Source organism: Salvelinus namaycush, chromosome 36 (genome assembly GCF_016432855.1).
Source record: "Salvelinus namaycush isolate Seneca chromosome 36, SaNama_1.0, whole genome shotgun sequence".
Classification (NCBI taxonomy): domain Eukaryota; kingdom Metazoa; phylum Chordata; class Actinopteri; order Salmoniformes; family Salmonidae; genus Salvelinus; species Salvelinus namaycush.
The window spans coordinates 13282750-13295921 of record NC_052342.1 but is presented as its reverse complement, the minus strand read 5'-3'; the positions used below and the strand labels follow the sequence as shown (position 1 = coordinate 13295921).

Genomic DNA, 13172 nt, shown 5'->3' with positions numbered 1-13172 from the left:
GCGTCAGCTTGTTAATTAATTCCTAGTTTGGTTGGGGCGAGGGGGCGGATTAGGAGGGGAGAGGGGAAGTGCAAGGCCGGTGGTTCTTTTCTGAAAGCTTGTTTGTGTGCCTATCTGTCTCTCAGATACCTGTCGCTCAGATAGATATTTGGATGGTTCCATGTTCTTCTTATTTTCATATTTTTTCAGCTGCTTGCCCAGTAATCTGTATTATCTGACCCACTACATGTTGAGAAAATTTGTTATCTACAAACGAACCATGTTATTTTGAAAGTACTTCAACTAACTCCACACTACAGGCAAATGTAGTTCAACTAACCCTACACTACTGGGAAATGTAGTTCAACTAACGCCACACTACTGGGAAATGTAGTTCAACTAACTCCACACTACTGGGAAACTTAGTTCAACTAACAGCACACTACTGGGAAACTTAGTTCAACTAACCCTACACTACTGGGAAATGTAGTTCAACTAACTCCACACTACTGGCAAATGTAGTTCAACTAACTCCACACTACTGGGAGACGTAGTTCAACTAACTCCACACTACTGGGAGACGTAGTTCAACTAACTTCACACTACTGGGAAACTTAGTTCAACTAACTCCACACTACTGGGAAATGTAGTTCAACTTACTCCACACTACTGGGAAATGTAGTTCAACTAACTCCACACTACTGGGAAACGTAGTTCAACTAACTCCACACTACTGGGAAACGTAGTTCAACTAACTCCACACTACTGGGAAATGTAGTTCAACTTACTCCACACTACTGGGAAATGTAGTTCAACTAACTCCACACTACTGGGAAATGTAGTTTCTCTACTAGTGAAGCAAGAAGGAAGTTGTGTAACAGGAAGAAGCAGATGAGTCACAGCACAATACACTGTTTACCACTGAAAAATCTGAGTCTCCTTTCCGAGCAGCAGGAACTCAGGCATAAACAAACAGATAGAGAGTTGACTTAACCGTACAGCTCACAGCCAGCATGGGTCTAATTGCATTGGCCGATTTCCACATCCTCCAATCGAAACCACAGATAATGTGAGGTCTCCTCCAACACTCCATGGGCGTGTGTCCTAATATGGACACCGTACGTGTCAGCTATTTATGTAACTCCATAGATAGATATCGGAGGACGTCATTGTAATGGCTGAAATGGAATGAATGAAATAGCAACCATGTGTTTGATGTATTTGATATCTTTCCAATTATTTAATTTCAGGCTTTACAATGAGCACGTCCTCAGGTATGTCCTCCCACCAGCCACTTCTGATCCAGATGATTTACTGTACAGAGAATGCTCTCTCTACACTTGTCAATCTATACCTCACATCAATCATTCCACGAGCGTATGCCGCTCTCGACCGCACAAGTCATTTTAAGGCATATTGGCCATCTACGTCAACTATTTACCCGCACTTCCTATACATGACATCTCTTATTCCGCACGCGTCTGTCGCTCTCGACCAGATGACTGCAGGTTGATAACACACAGGAGAGGCAAACAGGAGAGGCATTTGTAAACTCAGAGTAATCAAATCTGAGCTGACATGCTGCAGTGTTAGAGAGACCTTAAGAGGGTAGGCAGTGTTCTTACTCATCTCTGCATATAGTCTCTGTATCTTGGGAAACCTCAAAGTCCAACTATCAATTCTACCTGGCACAAACAAATGCAATTTTCGGGATGTAGAGTTCTGCTTAAAACTACGTGAGCCTCGTGTTGCAAACCTCAAAGACCAACGTCCAATTTCACCTGGCACAAACACATTGTCGCTGTCTGATGAAAACCTTTAAACTCCATTTTTGCCTATTTGCATTTTTTATTTTAATTACTGAAAGCATTAACTCCCCTCGATGTACTTGGAACATTTCATGACTCTAAGAACAAGAACATGTATTCAAAATAGCTTCTGAAGTTTCATAATTGTATGTTCGTTAATGGGAAAATATGGTAATTTCCTGAAAGGTTTTTGTTTTGGAGATAAGAGGTTTTCACCAGACAGCAACGGAATGCAATCGTCGGGACATTGAGTTCTGCTTTAAACTATGTGTGCCGTCTGCTGTATGTAGCTTTGGAGGACTAGGCAGAGTATGTCTCATCTAGTTTGTTGATTCCCTCAGAAATGCTCAATTATGATCAAGTCAATTGTGTTTTCTTATGTTTTTAAAGACACAACATATAATTCCCATTTCCAGAAAGGCATGACTTATAATTTTAATTTCCTGTCAAAAGTGCTGCACCTGTCTTGTTTGTGGAGCTGAGTCTTGGTAAAGTAACTGCTGGTAAGTTATTTGCAGAGCCCCACCTGTTTTGAGCCCCACATTTGTAGGGGGGGGCTTTCCTGTTTTGGATGGGGGGCTTTTGCATATTGATTAATATGTGTCACATATCAGTTTGTAAACAATGTAAAAAAATATATATATTAAGTTAATAAAGATAATAAAGTTAAGTTAATAAAGCTGCATAAAAACATGGTCTCTTTTTTGTTTTCTTGAGTAAGGCAGCTCCAAAATGCAGGTGTTTCAGCCTAGCTCAGTGCTTTCTGTGGTGGTGGGGCAGCCAGCAGAAAATACAGAGCGTTGCACCATGATTGGCTCAGTGTTCTGTCACTCATGGGGACACTACGTCAAGTCTAAGGGTAGAGCTAGAAAATTCAAGCCCCTTGGGTGCTGCCATAGAGATATATTAGTGCCCATCCAAGAAGGCTCGACGTCATTGGCCACAGATAAAATGACATCAAAACACATATCTCCAGTAGCTTCGATTGGACTGATCATGTCAACATCATACTTTCAAAATCTTAGCTAGCAGTCATTATCATGAATCAAGTCGACAATCTATTGGTAAATCATTTTTATTCCTTGTCATATGAAGATAAACTATAGCTAAAACGTATCGTTGCTCATTGGCTATTGGACATAAATATTACACAACAAATTGTAAATCGCAAATTCAACAATGAGTGGTATGGAAGGAATCAGTGGCTAACTGCAATCATTGCAAAGCAATCATTAGCCTGCTATATGGAGTGGAGTGGCTGTGTGAACCCAAGTCTAAGATTAAGGGTGTCTTTTCCTAGTTTAAAATGATAAACATTCAACATTGGCCATGCTGTCAATGAAGCATGATTTGTGCCACCCTTAAAACAACTTAACTCGGAACTGCAAAATCTGACTTCTGTGAGTTCAAGACAACTGGGAACTCGGGGAAAACGAGCCACGACTGGGAAAATACGTTTTGAACTTTCATCCAACTCGGAATTGTAAATTGGGAACTCGGGCCTCTTTCCAGAGCTACGACCTGAAGATCCCTGACATCATCATGATTCAACCTTTTTTCCCCAGAGTTCCCAATTTTCTTGAAAGCACCATAAATCCAGAGTGCCAGACTTTGATGACAAAGTTTAATGACAAATTTGGCCACGAAAGACCGCCGCGCCAACTTCCTGTTCAAGTGAGCACAGCACAACAAGGTTAATCCAAAAATGTATTGTTTGCTGCTGCGTACGTTATGTAATATGCCAGGGAGATATGTATACTGTAGCTAAGAAAGTAATACTAAGTGTATGTTGTGTAGAAAGCTGTTAGTAGTCCATGTGCATCACCCTAATAATTTGGTCTATTTTCACCTCTTAATTTTGCCTACTGTTCTGACTTGGTGGTGCACATGTAGTCTATAACCTGTTTTTGAGAAATGTAATCATTGAATATTGTAACGTTAAGAGCTTTCATTGTCTGCTAATATGCCCCCTTTATTTATTCCACGTTCTGACTTGGTGTACCTCAAGAACCTCAAGAACGGCCCATGTTCTGAATTTTGTTGCTGTACATTTCAAAAGTGCTGAACTTTTGACTACGTCTGTCCTAGCTTCCTCATTAATGTCTTAATCGAAATGACAGATTGCCTTGTATTCGCTTCTTGTCCCCTTATTCCATAGTTTGTACATCTCAATTGTCAGTATAAACTACATTTGTTTAAGCAAGTCAGCCATATCAGCTATGTTTTTTTTAAAGGCAGTAAATGAGGCTGAATGAACTGTTTCGCTGCCAGACAAGGCTCCGCTGATAGCCAGGTGTAGCAGTGGTCAGGTGTTGGGACTGCTGTTGGGACTCTGCGTTGGGACAGATTTATGTAGGCCCTAACAGTTTATGGGTACCAGTAGTCACCGTTATAGTGCAATTCATGTATTGTTTAGTGTAGTGGCTTTGCTGGCATGCATCCCACATACATTTTTTTTGCACCACCAAGATTTACATGCTAAAATCGCCACTGGTTATTTGTTAATACAGGGAACTAAAGTGATGGATTGCAACTCAAATCTTATCGGCTGGAAATGGCAAGGAATGTTGGTATACTTGCAGCAGCAAGTGGATATGTGTGTGTGCATACTTGCATGTTTTGAGTACCTTTGCTCGCACACCGCACAACAGACATTGGTTTGAAGAAAATCTATTGACAACACCTCACCTTGCTGTGTGGATCAACCTCCGACATAAGGCTATGTTCAAAATAACACAAACATAAGCTGCTGGGGTGTTTTCCCTGTGTTTGCGAGAGACATTTCCATCTTTACAAGTCAACACTAGATATACTATCAGCGGCAGAGCCTAGTTTTACTCCCCAAAAAACTAAAACAAATTACTGGGCCTCATTCCACCATCTGCCTCATCTCGTGACCTCACAACCTTTTCACTTTTGTTTTCAAGACGCCTTTCCTTGTTGAACGAACCGGTACGGACAGGTCATTTAACACTAAAATGGATCTTGGGGGTAAAAGCCAAAATAAAACATCAACAGTAATCTCTTGAAGCAAAGATGTGGCCAACCCAAATTGTTTGTTCTCCCTGCTTGAATCCAGGTTGCAGATACATTGTGTTGCTTATTTTCAGATATTTTTATGTCATAGAGTGGCTTAGGCTGGTCAATGAGGGGTTCCGTTCCCAATAAGCTGAACTCTGATTCATATTGTTCAGGTAATACAATGGGAATTGGTAATGTTGATGTGTAACGGATGTGAAATGGCTAGCTAGTTAGCGGGTACGCGCTAGTAGCGTTTCAATCAGTTACGTCACTTGCTCTGAAACCTATTAGTAGTGTTGCCCCTTGCTCTGCAAGGGCCGTGGCCTTTGTGGAGCGATGGGTAACGATGCTTCGTGGGCGACCGTTGTTGATGTGTGCAGAGGGTCCCTGGTTCACGCCCGTGTCGGGGCGAGGGGACGGTTTAAAGTTATACTGTTACATTGATGCTGTTGACCCGGATCACTGGTTGCTGCGGAAAAGGAGGAGGTTGAAAGGGGGGTGAGTGTAACGGATGTGAAATGGCTAGCTAGTTAGCGGGTACGCGCTAGTAGCGTTTCAATCAGTTACGTCACTTGCTCTGAAACCTATTAGTAGTGTTGCCCCTTGCTCTGCAAGGGCCGCGGCTTTTGTGGAGCGATGGGTAACGACGCTTCGTGGGTGTCAGTTGTTGATGTGTGCAGAGGGTCCCTGGTTCGCGCCCGTGTCGGGGACGTAAGAAAGTTATACTGTTACAGATGCACAATATAATAACAATGCATTACCATGCCAGGACAACACCCTGAAGAAAAAAATACAAAAAAGTCATTTGAAACAAGGAGGGTTGTCCTTAAACTTGTCCAATTTGAACCCCTGGCCAATTAGAAAACAGGAGTACATCAGTAGCAATGGAAGTTTTAATGCCTAGTTTTCAATATCTCTGGCTGTACTAATGTTTTGTGCTTCATTCATTCAAAATAGTTTTTGCAAGGGATTGTCTAGTGGTTTTGATTCCAAGGACCACCCATATGTAAAATGTGTGCACACATAACTGTATGGCATATATTATTGTTACTATATTAAGGGTTGTTTTTGAAGGCTTCCTAAAGCATATTTCATTGAATTGGGATATAATTTTCAAGAACACCCACCTCTACTCACAAAGGTGGTGAATGAAGAAAATATGCACAACTTCAATGATTTATTTGAAAGATAATGGCGGCAAGGCTATGCAGCAGTAGCTGAGGAGAATCATTTGCAAACAGGCTGTAGTTAGAGCGGTCTCCTGATGATAAAGACATCAATTGTAATACCCAGAGCACGGCGGCTTTATCAATTCCTTTGCATGAATGGAGGCCTTTCATCTGTGAAGGTTAAATATCGCCAATGAGAGTCAATACCTGAGATTTGGTAATAAGACTTACTGTCGCATGCCATTTCCATGGAAACAACAATTTCACACTAGCTACTGTGTCTGTGTGGGCCTGTTTTATTCTCGCTCCCTTTCCTTTTCTGCAGTTTTTCAAGGGCATATTGGGAGGATAGCAGGGATAAAAGAAAATAAATCCACTTTAAAGGGAATATAATCTCTGTATGTTCAGGGTTTCTGTTGGTGGGTCAGCCTGAGATACAAATCAATTCAAGCCCCCCCCCCCCCCCCATTCAAAACTACGGCACACAGGTAAGATCTATAGCATTCATTGTTTGATAAATTAACACTGAGTTGGTGTGTGTGTGTGTGTGTGTGTGTGTGTGTGTGTGTGTGTGTGTGTGTGTGTGTGTGTGTGTGTGTGTGTGTGTGTGTGTGTGTCTGCACACAGTCGTGGCCAAAAGTTTTGAGAATGACACAAATATTAATTTCCACAAAGTTTGCTGCTTCAGATATTTTTGTCAGGTGTTACTATGGAATACTGAAGTATAATTACAAGCATTTCATAAGTGTCAAAGGCTTTTATTGACAATTACATGAAGTTGATGCAAAGAGTCAATATTTGCAGTGTTGACCGTTCTTTTTCAAGACCTCTGCAATCCGCCCTGGCATGCTGTCAATTAACTTCTCGGCCATATCCTGACTGATGGCAGCCCATTCTTGCATAATCAATGCTTGGAGTTTGTCAGAATTGTGGGTTTTTGTTTGTCCACCCGCCTCTTGAGGATTGACCACAAGTTCTCAATGGGATTAAGGTCTGGGGAGTTTCCTGGCCATGGACCCAACATATTGATGTTTTGTTCCCCGAACCACTTAGTTATCACTTTTGCCTTATGGCAAGGTGCTCCATCATGCTGGAAAATGCATTGTTCGTCACCAAACTGTTCCTGGATGGTTGGGAGAAGTTGCTCTCGGAGGATGTTTTGGTACCATTCTTTATTCTTTGTTCTTAGGCAAAATTGTGAGTGAGCCCACTCCCTTCGCTGAGAAGCAACCCCACACATGAATAGTCTCAGGATGCTTTACTGTTGGCATGACACAGGACTGATGGTAGTGCTCACCTTGTCTTCTCCGGACAAGTTTTTTTCCGGATGCCCCAAACAATCGGAAAGGGGATTCATCAGAGAAAATGACTTTACCCCAATCCTCAGCAGTCCAATCCCTGTACCTTTTGCAGAATATCAGTCTGTCCCTGATGTTTTTCCTGGAGAGAAGTGGCTTCTTTGCTGCCCTTCTTGACACCAGGCCATCCTCCAAAAGTCTTTGCCTCACTGTGCGTGCAGATGCATTCACACCTGCCTGCTGCCATTCCTGAGCAAGCTCTGTACTGGTGGTGCCCCTGTTATTCGAACTCAATCAGCATTACAGAGTGATCTCCAACCTTGTCCTCGTCAACACTCACACCTGTGTTAACGAGAGAAGCACTGACATGATGTCAGCTGGTCCTTTTGTGGCAGGGCTGAAATGCAGTGGAAATGTTTTTTGGGGATTCAGTTCATTTGCATGGAAACGAGGGACTTTGCAATTAATTGCAATTCATCTGATCACTCTTCATAACATTCTGGAGTATATGCAAATTGCCATCATACAAACTGAGGCAGCAGACTTTTTGAAAATTAATATTTGTGTCATTGGTGGGATTCATCCTGCCCCTGCACATCTATCTTTATATGTTTCATGTCTGTACCTCTGTTTCCCAAATCTGAAGAGTAGGATAGCTTATTCCTCTGAACTCACAAGGGCAGATGGCGTGGAATGTTATCTTCCTTCAGAATGATGTACAAGATATGAGGGTAAAATACTGTATGTTCCAATAGTACTGCTGTTTTAGACCGCATGCGACAAATTCACAATGAAAGCATTCTTGTGTCATACAACTGATGAGTCATTTAGCTCTGCTAGAGGAGAATGAAGTTGACTTCTTGCCGGTAGGAAATTTAACATTCATCCTTCTGACTTGTTCATCAGGCCTACAACGTGGTATTAATGTTCCATGCTCATTAAAGGCATGGATTATATGGTCCAACATCATCCAACGTATTCCAAAAATTCCCTAAATACCATTGAATGCTTGTGTTTGAACAACACCATGTGAAGGGAAGAGTGGCAGAAAGAGATACAATCAAAATACAGTGATCTTAAAGATGGGACGGAAAAAATTGAAAAGGAGAGAGAGACTCATGTAATGTATCCAACAGCACGTTTTAATGAGACACCATGACAACCTCGTCCAGATCCGAACATCCATGTGTCAGAATAAGAAAGGCCACACAAAGGGTGTTCCTTTTGTCCGACTGTCTCGACAACAATCCATATCCCATAATACCGTTTTCCAACCCCCACTTCAAATAGGCCCTGCTTTGTCACAGGATGTGGGGGGTACACAGTGAGGCTCGCACAAGCTCAACGAGGCATTATGTATCCGTCAAGGGCGGACGTCTTGTGATAGTCCATCGCTATAAATGAGCTCTTGGAAGGACGGAAGGATGGGGGAAGAGATGAGGACTGGGGATGAGCTGTGCGTCTTTAAAAAGGGTATTTTCACCAAACAGCATGGGCTCCGGTTAGGGGAAGTCATTGGCTTTCAAGGGCCTCTTACTGTCTGTCTGAGGACTGAGCACACACAAATGTGTACACACTAACACACATGCATGCATACGCATTGGCATTCACACCCACGCACGCACAAACACACAGGTTGAGCAGGTTGGGTTGCTAATATCAGAATCTCAGGTGCCACCAACTGGCATTTAACCTCTAACCTGCTTCAGGGGCCCTGCTCTGTGACCTACTATGTGCTACTTCCAGCCTCTCTCTCTCATCTATCTATCTATCTATCTATCTATCTATCTATCTATCTATCTATCTATCTATCTATCTATCTATCTATCTATCTATCTATCTATCTATCTATCTATCTATCTATCTATCTATCTATCTATCTATCTATCTATCTGTCCGCCTGTCTCCGTCCGTCCGGCTGTCTCCGTCCGTCCGGCTGTCTCCGTCTGACTGGCTGTCTCCGTCTGTCTGTCTGTCTCCGTCTGTCTGTGTCTCCGTCAGACTGTCTGTGTCTCCGTCAGACTGTCTGTGTCTCCGTCTGACTGTCTGTGTCTCCGTCTGACTGTCTGTCTCCGTCTGACTGTCTGTCTCCGTCTGACTGTCTGTCTCCGTCTGACTGTCTGTCTCCGTCTGACTGTGTGTGTGTGTGTCTGTGTCTGTGTCTGTGTCTGTGTCTGTGTCTGTGTGTGTGTGTGTGTGTGTGTGTGTGTGTGTGTGTGTGTGTGTGTGTGTTTGTGTTTGTGTGTGTGTGTATATATAAGAGTTCCTCTTTGCCAAGATTTTGCCAAACATCCCAATTAGCAATCTTAGAAAGATATTCAAAGGCTTTACAGTCAAACATCTAAATATTCATTCCAAGTTCATGCGATACAGATGTAGGGTTTTAATTTGAGCCAGTTTGTTATAGCAGGAAAATAATCCGACAGCATGACAAAATGTGAATTATTATGTGGATTATAATTAATGGATATTTTTGTAGGAGTTGATACATTTGATACAAGGGAAAATCAAGTCTGAAATGTAAAGGTGGAAATTACAAACATCAGAAGCCTTTTTAAATCTTAAATCTCGTGCCACAGGGTGATCACATTAAGATCCTACATCTGTACTTCAGAACATGACGCCAAACAGAAAAAAACAATAATCTCCCTCACAAACTCCACAGAACCAAATGATTTCAGATTTGTCAGACTGTGCTTTGGAATATTTGTTTGGAAACTGTGTCACTACTATATCCGCCTCTTAGACATTCAAGTTCCTCTAAGAACAGGAGGGGGTAAAAGAGGGGGGAAAGAAGGGTGGAAAACAGAGGAACTTTTCACAAACTGTCTGTGCAAGTCAAAACACTATCTGCAAATACATGTCAAAAGGCATCAAACCTTCGCGTAGCGCTGCAGGCATAAAGTGTCACTCCTTACATCTTCTATGACAAGAATGTACATTTATACATCCACTGTATTTGATTTATCACCCTATTTTGATCTTTGATCAACTGTTGAATGTATCATTCAGGCGGGTGACTAACTCTGTCGATCACCTATCAAATCAACCTCACGCCTCCTCACCAGTAGTGTGTTTGTCCTCAGTCTCAAGGAGTGTCCACAGATATCTCCCAGCTGGGATTTGGACAGGCACATCAAACCAGGAGTTGATTGACAAAATAGACAGGTGGTATTTCTGTCTGAGGGAAGAAAACGATGTGGCTGTCAATACAAAGCCCCCAGAATCAAAACAATGAATGTCATGACTACCCCATCTAGAGAATTGGGATTCGTAGATGTTTGTGTCTTGAAAAGCACGACTCAAAGGACTGGTTTTAGTTTTTGTGTGTAAATGTGGGATATTGACTTTCTATTTACATGTTGCCAAGACAACAAGAAGAAAAGGAAAATAATCAGTCAATCAAACCACTGGGTACTGTATACTGACTTTCAGTGCTTTTGATCATTTGCGCCAAAACTTTATACATTATTATAACTTTTTGCGTGCCATATAACCGGGATTGATTTAGATCATGAGTTCATTATTCAGGAGTACATTCATTCCCTTTAACTTTTTGTCACTGCAGTTAAACCTTTTGCGGGAGCGGAAATGTTTTTCTTAGAACATTTTTTGGTTTCCTGAAACCCAGCAGAACAGAAACAGCTCATGTCAAGACATGAATGACTGTCAATGAGCCAAGCATGAACCACCTTAGAATGTAACAAAAAGCATTATGTATGCAGACACATTTCCCTCTGGACCTGTAATGGACTATAATCTACCATCTTTATGATAGATATGTTTCCAAGATCACTTGGCACACTCAGACTCTCATCTCACATACCTCAAATAATAACCCATAATGTACTGGCAGAGAACAAACCTTGTGTAAACACCAAAAGCCATTTCAAATAAAAGTTAGAATGCACCTGTCCATCAATGTCTAGCTTTTTCATTACCAATCAAGATATTGGAGCCATGGAACGGCATTTCCCCTTCAAGTCAATGTTCTGTGATTGAGGGGACCGGCGGCCATATTGAGTGGACCGATAACCCACACGATGACTGCTTCCGCCTATCCAGTAAAATGTAAATGTTCTGAGGAGCTTTGTCCATTCTAGTAATTCTCTTTCTACACTGCAGTGCACAAAATGTGGTGAGTAGTTAACTCAATGAGAAAGACAGTAGTTGAACAGTTTTGAACAAATTCATTTCTTTAAATTTAAAAGAGAAGCAAGAGTGAGTGAGAGAAAAAGAGAGCTAGCTATATTTTGTTGTATTTTTTTCCACTTTCACTTACAGTAGCTAGAGAATGCAGCAAGCTAGTTTAGCCTACTCAAACACCCAGCCCAAACAGAGAGGGATGCTATGTTAGCTAGCTGGCTATGACTATCCAACTCTGGAACTCTTCCAAGTCAAGGTAAGCTTTTGGTTTTATTAATAAATTGCCCGCCGGTGTAACTGCTAAACTGCTTGCTGACTGCATGATTGTAGCGGGTTTACTAATGCATTAGTTATAGTAGCTATGTTGACTATGACGTTAGTTAATATGGTGACAACAATGTAGGCTGTGTGTAGCGGTTATGATATGAAGGTTTGGCTTGGGAAGGTTTTTTCGCATGGTCACAGACAGCTGATGTGTTGTGCACTGAGGCATAGGAAAAGGTGAGAGGAGGACAGTGTGTAGATGCGAGAAGGAATTATACAATGAGCAAAATGATCATGCTGTTTGTATGGGGCTGCTATGAAAGTGAACTGTGTTTGCGTGTGACCAGGTGTGTATTCATTGTACCGATTCTATTGAAAAACGTTTCTTAAAAGGAAGCAAACGGAACAAAGCAGGGATATACAAACCTGAATTTGATCATTGAAACTCTCGTTTGCAACTGTTGGACTAATGATTACACGCTAGATCAGCTAGATTCAGGCAAGAGTGTGCAAGGCAGTATTGAATGTGTCACTGTCTGTCACCTTGATTACTCCATTTTTTCTCTCGACCTGTGCACCTATGTTGAAAACTTTAATTCATAGGCTAGGTTGTAGTAACCTCATGATGGGTATAGGAAAAATGTGAGTAGCCTAAACCTGTTGATGTTACATTGAGCTCTGTGAATGGAATATGAATGACAGTCATCCAATGTGCTGTAATAGAAATGAGATTAACATTCTCCCTCGCTGACCGACACTGGCTGCAGCTATATACTCATTAAGTGACTTTGACTTAAGAAGATTGTTGTGTTCACCATATTGATTTAATTGAATTAGTGTTTTTTATGTAGAGAGAAATTTTAAATAACTGAATTGATTTACATAAAAAATTTAAGTATACCTTACTCAAAAACAGCATTTGTATTACTCATATGAAGGAGGTACTGCTAACTTCAGCTATTTAAGTTTCTTAACTTAATTGTTTTAAGGTAATCAGTTTCCCCAGAAATTATCCGGTTTTACAGTGTATGTTTAGAGCAATCCATTTAGGCCATGTAATGGTTCAAGCCCGGTGACCAAGCCCGGTGACCATGAGGACCTCCCATCGATCCCAGCCAGGATTAAGAATCCAGGGGTCAGCTCAGGAACATTGGCCCTCCTGCATTTGGCCATGTATGTTGATAGAGTAATAGCTTATAAAACATTGCCATTGATTTCCAGGAGACAGACAAAGCTCAGGTCTTGGACGTTATAGGGGAGGGGGTGGACATCAGCAAGCTCAGTGCTAACCTGTACCTGCTCTCCAAGAGTTGGTCTAAGAGAGGTCAGAGTTCACGGGTTTCCAAAAAAAGAGTGATGAGACACATTATCTCAACATACATTTTTGTCTTAAGACCAGCCATAAGGCTATTGTGGAAGACATGAGACAATAGTAACATTGATGTGATAAAGCAATGTCCAAATTCACTGGATACATGTTCCCATAC

General features: G+C 41.6%; 1 protein-coding gene across 1 annotated transcript in view; it reads right to left on the bottom strand.

Annotated features, from left to right (window-relative positions):
• LOC120030237 (phospholipid-transporting ATPase ABCA1-like) overlaps window positions 1-13172 on the bottom strand; it is a 218291-nt gene that overhangs the window by 77565 nt on the left and 127554 nt on the right. The gene's annotated exons all lie outside the window — the stretch shown is intronic.